We start from the raw sequence: 13,052 nt of genomic DNA, 5'->3' as shown, positions 1-13,052 counted from the left end.
ATTTTAATTAAGCAGTGATGAAAACACTTTCCAAGTCATAAGTTTTCATTTTCACCCCTCCTCATGTGGGAACTGTATAACAGTTTTTTTGGCTACAAACATGGGTAGACTTGACATTAAGATAAGTTGGCAAAGTAAGCACAGAGGCGAAGGATAGACTGTAGACATACTGAAGAATGCTTAGGCTTTTTTTCACTCTAAGTGATGATTTAATTTTGTAGGCACTATTTCAATATCGTGTGCATTCTTAAAAAGTTAAAATAGGCTGCCTTCCCCATGCTTTGGGCCCTTGCTCATATATGCTGGCTCTTGACAGGCAGATTCTTGACTCAGTTGTTAGGTATCCTCAGGGGTATGTGTTTTAGACAGCTTTTTCACTGCTGCGACTAAATGATCTGACCAGCATAATTATAGAGGAGGAAAGGTTTATTTGAGGGCTCACAGTTTCAGAGATCTTAGTCCACAGATGGCTGACTCCATTCCTTTTTCCGACTGAACATCTTGTTGGGAGAGGGTGGGGGAGGGAAGCAGCTTCATCATGGTGATCAGGAAGCAGAAAGAGAGTCTCTACTCTCCAGATATAAAATACATGCCCCCAAACCATACCCCAATTCCAATCTCCTCCAGCCACACCTTACCACTTCAGTTAATCTCATCAGGGATTGATTCACTGATTGGATTAAGACTCTTGCAACCCGATCATTTCTCCTCTGAACTTTCCTGCATTGTCTCACATGTGAGCTTTTGGGGATACCTCCCATTCAAACTATAACAGGTATGGTTGACCACTGGACATGTATCCAGTCAAGTTTTACACTGGATTGCCTGAGTAGGACAGTGGACTTGAGCCCGGCAGATTGGTTAGCTTTTAGTCTTAGCAGAGTAAGATCATTAGAAGAGTGATATTTCCAGTGGCCAATACACACTTTATTCATTGTTGTAACACACAATCATAATTGTATCTACAGTGATTTGCTCATTCATTCATTTATTAAGCACACTTTTTTTTTTTTTTAACCTTTTCTGTCTGTCAAGTGCTGTGTTGGAGGATACATTTCAAATACTTTAGAATTTGAGGCCATGTGTCCAGATGGGCCTGGACTAGAATCTGGGATTCCCACCTCATGAAGTAACTGGTAACTTATTAATTACCTATGCTGAGTTACTAAATATTCCTATGTCTCTATTCTTCTCCTTCTTCACTACTGCCTCAGAAACATCCTCTTCAGAACTTTCTTACTTTTACCCACCTGTGCCTTTTATCACAGTTTATTAAGTGTTCTGAGTCTTCCTCCATTTATTATCTTTAATCTGCCTTTTGCAGTAAAAACTTCCGTTTGACTTAATAGTAAGTGCTTCTCAAGTCTTGAATAGCCTAAAAATGCCAAAATGAATTCCTTCTATCTTTGTTGTTACATAAAACTGTTGTGTATATTTAAGGTACATAACATGCTGTAACAAGGTACATATAAACAGAATTGGCACACCTTTAGCTCATTGAAGACAAAAAGAAAGATTCAAAATAAAAACAGAAAGTGAAGAAGTTACAATGGACAACTCAGAAATATAAGGGATCATAAGAACTATTACAAACAATTTTAAGCTAAAACAATTGAATAAAATAGAGGAAATGAATAAATACCCACAAAAATACAACTTAAGCAAGATTGAGTCAGAAATAAATATCCTAAACAGACCAATAACAAATACAGAGCCTGAAGAAGTAGCCAAAACCTCCAAAGAAAGAAAGACCCAGGACCAGATGGCTTCACAGCTGAATTCTACCAAACATTCAAAGAATTAATACCAAAACTTGTTAAAGTCTTCTAAAAATAGTACTAGAGCTACAGGGCATACTTTCAAACACCCATTGTGAGGCCAGCATCGGTTTGATACCTAAACCAGGCACCTCGAGAATAGACTACAAATCAGTTTCTCTGATTAATGATAATTTCCCAAAATCCTGAATAAAATATTAGAAGACCAAAGTGAACAATACATCAGAAAGATTATACATTATGATCAAGTGGGATTCATTCAAAGATAGCCAGGTAGGCTTCTCAACTGACACAGGAAAACATTTGACAAAGTCCAACCAAAGGCATTTAGATCAATTCAAATACTGAATTCAGAATTGAAATTATGGAGATAAGTAAAAAATGACTGAAGGGCTGGGCAACTCTCCGTTGTTTTGATTGAGAAGTCAGGGCGTGCCAGCAGAGGGCATCCACGGACTCAGCCTGGGCAGTTGTATAATGATGAACATTAATGCAAAAATCCTCCATAAGATATTAGCAAACCAAAGTTAGCAGTAACTCACAAATATTATCTATTTTAATCTGTTAGGATTCTCTGATTGATATTGTGACCTAATGAACTGCTCATACGAATTTTGAGAGCCAAGAAAACAAAATAGATCCCAAGTACTCATTCCAAAGTCCCAGACTCTGAGTGCTGTAATGCCTGCAGTTAGCTTTAGATTAAAGAAATTTTAAGAAATTCAGAAAAGGATCATTTTAAGAGTTTGGGGAGAACTTAGAACAAAGCACATTTACAAGGGAACTTGACCAACTGTTTAGTTGGTTTGCTGAATCTTGAAAGATTTATCTTTTTGCTAAAGTTATTTATTTGATTACACATATATTTATATGTCATATTTGCAAAAGAAATCTTGCTAAGGAAAATTAAAAAATAAAATAAAACCTTAGCCTTTCCTAATATTCTTATCCTCCTCTACCCGATCTTGGTCAGTGGAATGAACAATGGTGCTTCCATTGGGACAGATCACATCTGTTTTGCTCTCCATTGAGTCCCAAGGACCCAGAAGAGTGTCTGCCACAAAACATGAGTTCATTTCTTATTTTTTCAGTGGAAGAGCAGAATTAACAAGGAACAAAAGAACCTGATCTGAAGTTTTACTCAGACCACAGTTTGAACAGCAGCACAACTTAACCACTCTGCAATTTCAAACTTTAAATCAAGTCCTTCATGCAAAATTTCATTTCTTTCTTGCCCTCGAAATCAATTAGTTCCCATCTGAAAAAATCCAAATCTTTATTTATTTATTTATTTTGGTTTTTATTGAAATCTTCCAATCTTTTCAGACAAATTAGCACAGACTATTGTTCTGAAAAAAAAGGCAAATTGTTGCTGTTACCATAAATTAAAATAAATTTTGCTCTTGTGTCCCTCTATGGGTTGCTGTGGATAAATTACAAACACAGATTAGACACAGATTCTGCCCTTGGGGAAACTATAAACAATCAAGACTTTTATTTTTTTAATAACCATGTCACCCCAGAGCCATCTGGTGTACATTTAGAGTAATGTAATTTCTGCTCTTGCCTGATGATACTGATATTATGCAGCAAATATATTGCCATTTTGAAGAATAATTGGGTTAATTTCTGCATGTAATCCAACAGTGATTTCATCTTTCATTCTGTGTGAACTGCAATAAATTCTGAATTAGTTCCATTTTTAGAAAAGTCACAGAAAAAAATGGAACACTGAAAGGCCAAGTTATATTAATATATGAAAACAAAAGATGAATTTTTAAATTATTTATATATTAGTCTGATCTAAGAGAACCCAAATATGAGGGAGATGAGACTATCAGGTGAAAGAGAAATGGTATCTAAGAATAATAGCAGTCACTATGATTTATTATGATTTATTGTTATATGATTACCTATCAGGCAGGTAATACCAAAAAGACTACCTTTACCTCCTTTTAAGGAAAAGAAAATGAATCAGAAATTAATTTGCTTTTATAAACCTTGACAGCTGCAAAATGACATGACTAAGATGCAAACTAGGGTCTTCACACTGTTATACCATATATTTTAAGATGTGATTTCTAGTAGGAAAACACATGTGCACAAACCCCACCACCAGCTACAACTACCACCACCACCACCACCACATCAAAATTAAACATGTATGTCCAGTGAGGGAAGGGAGATTCAGAAGACCCACTACAACAAATATGTGGTTGTGGGCAGGAGCCTGTCTAATGGATAACTGCAAGATAATGCGTATGTAACTCTTTTTAAAGCTCATGACAGGATCTTCTAGAATTGGGCTTTAGGAAGTCTCATGAACCCACAATTTTTGTACAGAATTTTGTTGTGTTTGCATTTCTCTGGGTACAGGATTTACTAGATTTAATGAAACTTAATCAGATTTGTCAAAGAGACAAATGACAGAAGTATTAAGAACTACCACATTAATAAATAAAACAATGGGGAGTGCTGAAGGCATGACTTATTTAACATTTCACTCACAAGTAATACAGAAGAAATTAGTCTATGTTCTGATAGTGACTAGTAATAGCAACTATAATATTTCTAATTGAAGTATCCACCTATGACACTTATAAAATTTATAAAACTGCTTTAGTGAAAGGCAGGATATAATCATTAACATAATTATATGCATTTTGGAAAAATGGGAACAGAATATCCTATATACACTTATTCTTTTTTGATTTCTTTTTTTTGTTGTTGTTGTAATAATTTTTTGCTCACTTGGTTAACAAATATATATTGAGAGCTAGCATGTTAGGCATTTGGGTCACAGAACTGGTCTCAAAGTTCCCTCTCTGGTAGAGTTTACCTTGAGAGCAGGGAGAGATGAGGCATAAACGTCTACTATGAATTTGGAAGGAAGTACTAAAATGAAAATTGAATGAGTGCAGTTCAGATAGTAATGGGAATTGCTGGCTTAAATGTGGTGGTTTAAGTGGCACCTGAGAAGAGATCTGGAGAAAGTGAGGAGAGGACCATGTGGACAAGGAGCAGAGACATGAGGAGGCCTGAGTGGTCAGAGTGAGCAAGCAGGTGGGGGCCTAGGGTGGAACGAAGGATTAAACAGCTAAGTCTGAGCCTGGGAGGGCCTGTGTGCGTGCTTGGTGAGAGACCTGGATTTCATGGGAAGTTAGGGAGCATGTGAAGGATGTCCTGCAGAAGGGTGAGTCAATCTGTTAGCCTAGGTGGGAATTTTATTTTCCTTTTCCTGACCAGGGAAGATAATCCAAAACCGATTTTCTTAGGTGTGGATCATTTAAAAATGTTATCATTTGTATAAGTGGGTGTATTTTACTTACCAGGAAATATCTCCCTTATTGAAGCCTAAGTTTAATTGATTTACAAAGTTTGAGAGTTGCTAGATATTTTCAAAAGTAGCAAAAATCCGAGCACTTGCACTACTCACTCTGGATGGCAGAGCAGCTGCTGGAGGGGGTGGCTAACTTGCATCCAGCTCCCCTCTGAGACAGCATCAGGCAGAGCTGAAGAGCAGGACTGTGGATTATACAGTGTGTCAAAACCTTGGTAGCCCACACTTGCTATTCCTGGATCTGCACTGGGACTGGTAACACCAAGTTATGTTCAGTCAGTCCAGTGGGCTCTCCAGGGGCAGTTTCTAAGACTATTCTTTCATTCAGAAATACTAAGCCTGAACATGGAGTGCTGGACTAAGTACTTGACGGAGGCCACTTTTAGTATAAAGAAGCAATGAGTGACAAACTCCTTAATGGAGGAAACGCAAAGGAGAGAAAACAAAGCAATACTATTTTTTAAAAAAATAAAAATAAAAATAAAACCCCCCGCAATCAGATTTTGGAGCTACTCCAGGGCTTAGACTCTTTCAGCATTCTGTCAGGTTCCTGAGCTGCAGCAAATACATCCTCTATAAGGGGGAGGGGGTCTTATAACCCCGGTTTAGCTTGTGTTTTGTCACTACAAAGAGGTTTATCTTCTCTCTCTCCTCTCTCCACTTTTCTTATTGAAAAACCTATAGGGGTAGAGAAGAATGTGTGGTGTGTATGTATGTTTTTCCAACATGGTTAACTAATCCTGAGAATCTGAACAAAGGAAACAAAGTACTACATGATATAGCAAGGAAAAGTTGTGGAGGTTTCACTTTCATGTGCACTTGACACAGTCTAAAAACTTACACCATCAGTTTTTGGATGTATTTCAATAGGGATGGAGAGATACTAGCCTACTGAGGGGGGCACCCTGGGTGCTGTAAGGGCTAGAGCTCTTGATCCCCGTAGAGGCCTCTAACAGCAAACTCATCTAAACTGGCTCCCACTTCACCTTCTAACCCAGAACAAGGGAGCCACCTGAGCAGTTGTGTCATTAGTCCTGTGGTGGGAAGAGTGAGTTGTCAGTGAGAAATAGAAATGATGACATAAAGATAGTATATTATAAAAATGTTCCCATTTGCTCAAGTCACAAGTGCACGTTCTATTCTTGCCACAGGGACATTCATTGCTTACAACACATTTTAATGGTTGAATTCTCAGCATACCATCTAGAGAAAATTGTCACATCTATGTATCTCCTGAATATAATACAAAATCTTTCAAGCCTGTAGAATAAGGGGGAGGGGAATTTCAAACACCATTGTTCCCATCCTCAGATTTAATAAATCTAGCATTTGCCTTATTTGCTTTAGGGTCTTTTTTTTTTAAGTCAGTTCATCAAAAAAAAAAAAAAAAAAAGTTAGGTTACTTTGGCCTTCTGTTACTGGTTCATACCTAGTTAGAAAATTTTATATTTCATGGAAATTGTTGTCTAGTATTGCTAAGGCACTGAGAATCAAGAGTAATCAAGCTTTACATTTCTTGAAAACCCTAAGGACACACAGGTCTCAAGACTCCTCATGTTACTCTCAACCAAAAGCCAAAACCAAAATGCAAGCCTCAGAAACTGTTGAACTGAACTAGTTTTTGGAAGGAATAGTTCAGGGTAGAGACTTTGGCCTGGGTTCAGTTATTGAGTAGTTTGTGATTCCCAGACAGGGACAGGATTCCCTGAGGGGTGGTCTCTGACTTGTTTGGAATCCCCCATATATTTCCTGAAGAAATCCTGTATTATGAGGTTTCTTAATAACCTATTTTTTACACATAAAATGACGTAACCACATTTTCTACATTTAATTCTTACTACCTAATCTCTTATCCCTTTGTATGTAATTTGATTTATTCACGATGTAGAAAACTATTACCTGTTTAGCCTATATTAAAGTCCTTGCTCACTTCTCTCTGCAGATGCCTATTCTCATTCTGTCTTAGACACACAAGCCTGCTCTCCAACTATTCTGTACATTATTTTACTGAACTTTCTAACTCCTCATGGTTATCACTGAGATTCTCTGGAGTTGGAAGATAACATAAATAGTAGCATAAAATATTCAGTATTTGGTCTGTTGAAGTCTGACAGTGTGATATTTGGATTCGTGGTTGAATGTGTGTTTGACTCCTTTAGGAGAGATGTCTGGAGTACACCATACAGGGCTGTGGTTCCCTCAGGATCAGCAGGCACTAAGTAGGTAGAGGACATGGTTGCCATGATGCTCAAAGAACTGAAGCACAGAAAAAGATTGTCCTTTCACAAGACAAAGCAAAGCCCCAGCCCCAGATACTATCTACTGAGACTTGAAAGCCTGGAAATTCCTCCTCTAAAGAGAATTCTGTCCTACAGAGTGGCCCCTGTGACCTGGGAAAGCCTGAATCTGCACTGTGGCCCTGGGAGGTTTCTCCTATGGAAATCAGAAGTGGTGCAAGTCTTGCTCAAGGGAGAGGGCTTCTTATCCCTGGTGAGGGGTGGGTGGTCCTCCATACAACCCAGTGAGCTAATAGACTGTGAATTGATTCAGTGGTAGATAGCAAGGAGAGAAGTCCTTGTCTTCCATCACTAACTTGTTTGCCACTTCTTAGTAGTCTTTACAAACCTGACCTGTGTGCATGGTGGAGGAGAGAACAGTAACAACTCACTAAAGAAAAAAAAAAGAAATGCAATCTGAGAAGGAACCCCTGTGACCAGCTTCTACAGCAGCAGTTTTCAATGAAGTGGAATGAACAGAAGAGAAAGGAAAGAACTTTACAAATAATGGAAATAGTAGAGAAATCGAGGAAGATGTGATTACAGCACCAACATTCAATTCAAAATTCAATTCAATTTCAAAACTAAAATAAAGATTTATAATTAAAAATTAATAAATAACTAGGAGATCAATTACTTCAGAGAATCATAATCAAGAGGCAGAAATACCCCAAATGGTGGAAAGGCAAAAACAAAGTAAAGTCATAAGGAACCAGGTAAGAAACTTGCAGCACATATTTAGGACATATAACTTGTACTGATAGAAGTCCTTGAACCATAAATGGGGAATGGAAAGAAGAAAAATATTAATAGCAAAAATAAAATTTCCTGAACTGAAGAACATCTTGACTCTCTAACAAGAATGGTTTATCAAGTCCCAAAAGAAGAAACACATTTTGAAATTCCCCAGTGATTTTCTAAACTTCAAGGACAGTGAAAAAAATCTTGTAGTCTTCCAGACAGAAAACACAGGTTACTGACCAAAAACATGTTCCTGTATGGTCAGGGAGAATCCAAAAATAGAAGTGGTTTACAAAACAAATTATTAGGATTATTAGCCCTAATCCTAATAATTTGAAAAATAATTTGAAAATTATTTTAAGTTAAATTCATTTATACTAGAATGTCAATTGGATGTTTTTTTCTTTGTAGGAAGGGGCTGGATAAAATGAATTCAAAGTTCACATAAGAGGAAAGGGAATAAAAAGAGCCAAGAAAATGATAGGGAAAGAATAGCGTGAGGAAACTTGTCTTACAGGATATCAAGTTTTCTATAAAGCTACTGGAAACCAAACAGAATAGAACTGGCACAGGCACAGGCAGAGATATTAGTGCAACATAGTGAAAGTCCAGAAATAGATGCAAACATATGTGAAGAATTAACATCTGACCAAGATGGCATTTCAATCCAGTGGGGAAAGTTTGGTTTGGCTAAATACAATTGGATAGCATTGCTGACATAATGACTCTCCCACATAGGAGAAAACAAAGCTTAATGCTCATACATATTATAAAATGAATTCCAGGTCAATTAAAGGTATAAATATAAAATATGAAATAACAAAAAATGCTCTAAAAAAATTCTAGCAAGACCGAAAACCAAGGCCAAAAGAAAAAAAAATACATTCAACTGTGTAACATTTTAAATTGGATGGTAAGAGATATTTTAAAATGAAAAATGAGATCTTGGGGGTAAAGTTGCAGTACACATGAAAGAAGGGTTAATGTTCCTAATATGAAGAGAGTTTCTATATTATTTTTTAAAAGACATAACCCCGTAGAAAAATGGGCAAAGAATGTGGAAGTGGAATCCAAATGGTTTTTAGACACGAACATGCATAATCTCATTTACTTCTCTTAGAAGAAATGCACGTTAATTTAAAAATGAGATATTTTAAAATCTATCATATTAGCAGAAGTTTAAAAGTACCCATTACTCATAAGAGCTTTACACTTTGGACATTAGTCATCACCATTTTTTAAAGTTATCTTGTAATATGTAACACAATTTAAAATATACATATACTTCGACCAAATTATTCAACTTTGGAGAATCTTTGGAAGAAAGTACCAGGTGGCAAAGATGTATGTTACAGGTAAGTTTATTGCCTCTTTGTTTTCCATTGCTATAAACTGGAAACAAAATATTTTTCCTCCATTAGGGAATAGTTGAATTATGACATACCAATGCTATGGAAGATTGTGACTTTTTAAAAAGCATGTTATAATTATACCTGTCAACTTGGAGAGGTGTACATGATGTAGTCATGAGTGAGAAAACAAAGTTGCAGGACAATATTTACAGTATCATCTTGTTTTCTAACAAAATCAAAACTTGAAACCTCACCTATGTCTGTCTGTTTCTCTCCGTGTGTGTGTGTGTGTGTGTGTGTAAATCTGTTGGTGTAAAGAAAGCAGTGGTAGGGTAGACATGGGCTCTTCATTCACATGGATCACCAGAGAGAGGGAATAAAAGAGACTGGCAGTAGGACATTGACTTCTTTACACATCTTTTGATGTTTTTTATTGGTAAAAATGACTATGTCTTAGTTTAGTAATAAAAATAGCACTAAGAATATAAAATAAACTGTCTAGTTTTATCAAGGAAGTATAAAAAGCTAAGCCTATGTTTCTTAAAGTCAAGCAGAGACTTTTCACTTTCCCCAGCACTATAGAAACTGTCATTGATTACTTTCTAAATCCCAAGAGCAGAAGTGGCTTACAAAACAAAAAACAACCCACAAGTATATTCTGAGTGATCTAGGCCATATATCTCTTGTTGCTCTGTGGGCAGAGTTAGAAGAAAATGCCCAATTCCAGAGGCTGTCCATCTCGCCTGTAGTTGGCCCTTTAGTCTTCTCAACATGTATCCTATTGGCTCTCGTTTCCAGTCAGAACTACTTTGTGGGATTTTCATTTTAACCCTACTTTACATTTTTTTAAAAATGCTAGTTGTTAAGAACATTCCCAAAATTTCCAGAGATCTCCTTTTAAATAATGATTCCACCTGAATCTCCCCTTCAAGTGGAGTCTTAGGGAAGGGACTGAGCTGTCATTCTGAGGTGGTAGAATGAGGCAAGTCCCAGGAGTGCATGGTGGCTCCCCTTTCTTCTAAATTGGAGTTGATGCACTACTTTTCAAACACATTACCATTCTTATCTTGAGTCCCTGGCAACAAATTTACATGCCATATGACCCATAGGGCATGTAACCCATAACCTTCCAAAGTACTCTCCATGTGGTATCACTTCACTAGAAGGCAGAATATTCTCAAAGTGATAAAGAGTGTGAGCTCTGCAGTTAGGCTCTCTAGGTTCGAACCTCTCCTGAGGCATCTTGTAGCTGTGTGGCCTCAGACTCCATCCCTGTTCACCGTAAGATGGGGAAGATAATAACGCCTAATTCATTGAATTGTTATGAGATAATCTCTATGCATTCTTAATAGGCAGTGTGTTAGCCATCAGTATTTGATGGGCTAACACTTACTGAGAGGTAGTCATCTGTTCTTTTCTAGTATCCCATATGGCATATCTAGAACCATCGTCAACCCTGATTAATAGACTTAAAGAAGAAAGTGCAAGAAGAACAGAATTGTGAGAGTAGCATTTTGCAATCATTAAAAAAAAAAAAACTCACTTGGTGCATATAGTGTTTGTCACTATGTATCAAAAAGGGGAAATATGATCTGCTTTTCTAATTTATTCTTTGAAACTTTAAATCCCATATATAAAGAGTTAAGTTTACAATATTGTCTATAGCAAGAAGTAAATTAAACAGCTCCCCTTATCCTGGCATTTGTGACCCAGTTTTCTAAAGCCACCTCAACTGCATCTGATAATCAATAGGTGCGTATTTTTATATTCAAAGTGTAACCTTACTGTTTTTTCAAGTGATGTTGCATATATCTTTATTGCAATAATACATATTGCTAAAATGTTTGAAAATTGTTAACTGACTGGCATTCATTTTCCTTTTAATTAAAGTTCATACTGTTTGAAATTTTGTTTAACAGCATAATAACATCAACAAATCCAAGCTGCTGTTTTGTGTTCTAGCAGGCCAGGAATGAGTACTGAAGGGTCCTGTTGGCACATTTGTGGGCTGTAACTGGACTCAGCAAACACTAGGGGGCACTGCTACATTCCGCGCCCTCCAGAAGGGATGTCAGAGTTCACTTAGCATCTCTAAAAACTTAAAAAGCATGATGTGCTGTGCGTTTGCACGTACTTAGAAAAAAAGAATGAGTCTTTGAGAGTAAAAACAGATGAAACTCTCAGCAGGTTTCACATGTCAGTACTTAATTTCTGCAGAGTCAGAAAGAAGGCTTTGTTTTTTAGGCTGTACTCCTGTGACCAACTACTTATGTTAACTTCTACTCCTAGAAAAGCTTTGAGCATTTCTGTGAATCCCCAGTGCATTTAGCATTTCCTATGTAATAAGAAATGGGCCTTTTACATTACAGGATATATATGAATAAAGGTGTGAAATATGAACCAATCATAAATACAGTGGTTTCCTCTCTAAAGGAAATATCCGTGTTTGCAAATCCAGAGACAGGTGAAAATGAGCACTTTGTCTTTTCATATGCTGTTATTAAATCTTATTTATTTGGATGCAGTTCATGGTTCTGTCGAAATCCCACTCTTTGACGACTCCCTCCCCTGCTGCCTCTTTCCTGATCTTCAGAAGACCCTTGGTTAGCCTTCCATCTACTCTGTCTGTCAGAAGGCCCCTGGAGTCTTCTTGACTACATAACCGAGAAGCAGAGATTATAATCTGTTTCTAAATCTGCTTGTGGTCTTGTTTTTCAGATGCCACTGACTTCTGCCCCATCAAAGGGCCCTGGTTTTTGATTTTTCACGTCTGGATAACAAACATTTTCTTTGGCTGTCTTCCTTGTTCCTTATTTTAAAATGTTCTTCCAACAAAAACGTATTATTTCTCTTGCTTTTATCATACGATTTCATTTCTTAAAATCTCCTGAGTGATACTATACTTCTCGGAGTAAATTTATATTCTGAACCTTTAAATGGGAGGTTCCCATCCCCAGTTTCCAGACCTTAGAGATGACCTCAAGGTCACCTTGTGTGTGTGTGTGTGTGTGTGTGTGTGTGTGTGTGTGTATGCATGTGCTAGAGTAAGGGGGCAAAGGGCATTGTGTGCGCAGGGAGGTTTAAGTAGGCATGAGGTGTTTAGTGAAGATGGAAGATTCTATACAGTAATAGGTTGGTTGTATTATGAAGGAGCAACTTGGACTGTGGATCTCTAGACAGGATTTCCAGAGTCCTTTACAGGTAGAACAGGGATATAGTAGAGAATGCTGAGTACAAGATCTAATGGGCTCCATAGTTGGAGGGTATTGTTATTTAGGGGCTTGCAGTAGTTCATTGTGAACCTTCTCTGTTAACACAGTATTCTAGATTTGGGTGGTGATATGAAAAGAGATGAGCATAGAAATGAATAGAACACTGTCTCTACCTTCAAAGGAGTTAGTAGTCCAGTGGGAAAGACTGAGGAGTCCATGTTGTAGAAGGAGAAGGACAGGGAGGCTTGAGAGCTAATTCTGGAAGCTACTAGCCTCAGGCATTTGTCCTTGTAGCCCCAGGAATCATTGCTTCCACGTGGGCCAGATGAGCCAGCAGTGTTGCCCAGCAACTG

Source organism: Sciurus carolinensis, chromosome 14 (genome assembly GCF_902686445.1).
Source record: "Sciurus carolinensis chromosome 14, mSciCar1.2, whole genome shotgun sequence".
NCBI classification, from domain to species: Eukaryota; Metazoa; Chordata; class Mammalia; order Rodentia; family Sciuridae; genus Sciurus; species Sciurus carolinensis.
The sequence above is the reverse complement of the archived record's forward strand: the minus strand, read 5'-3'. Positions refer to the sequence as shown.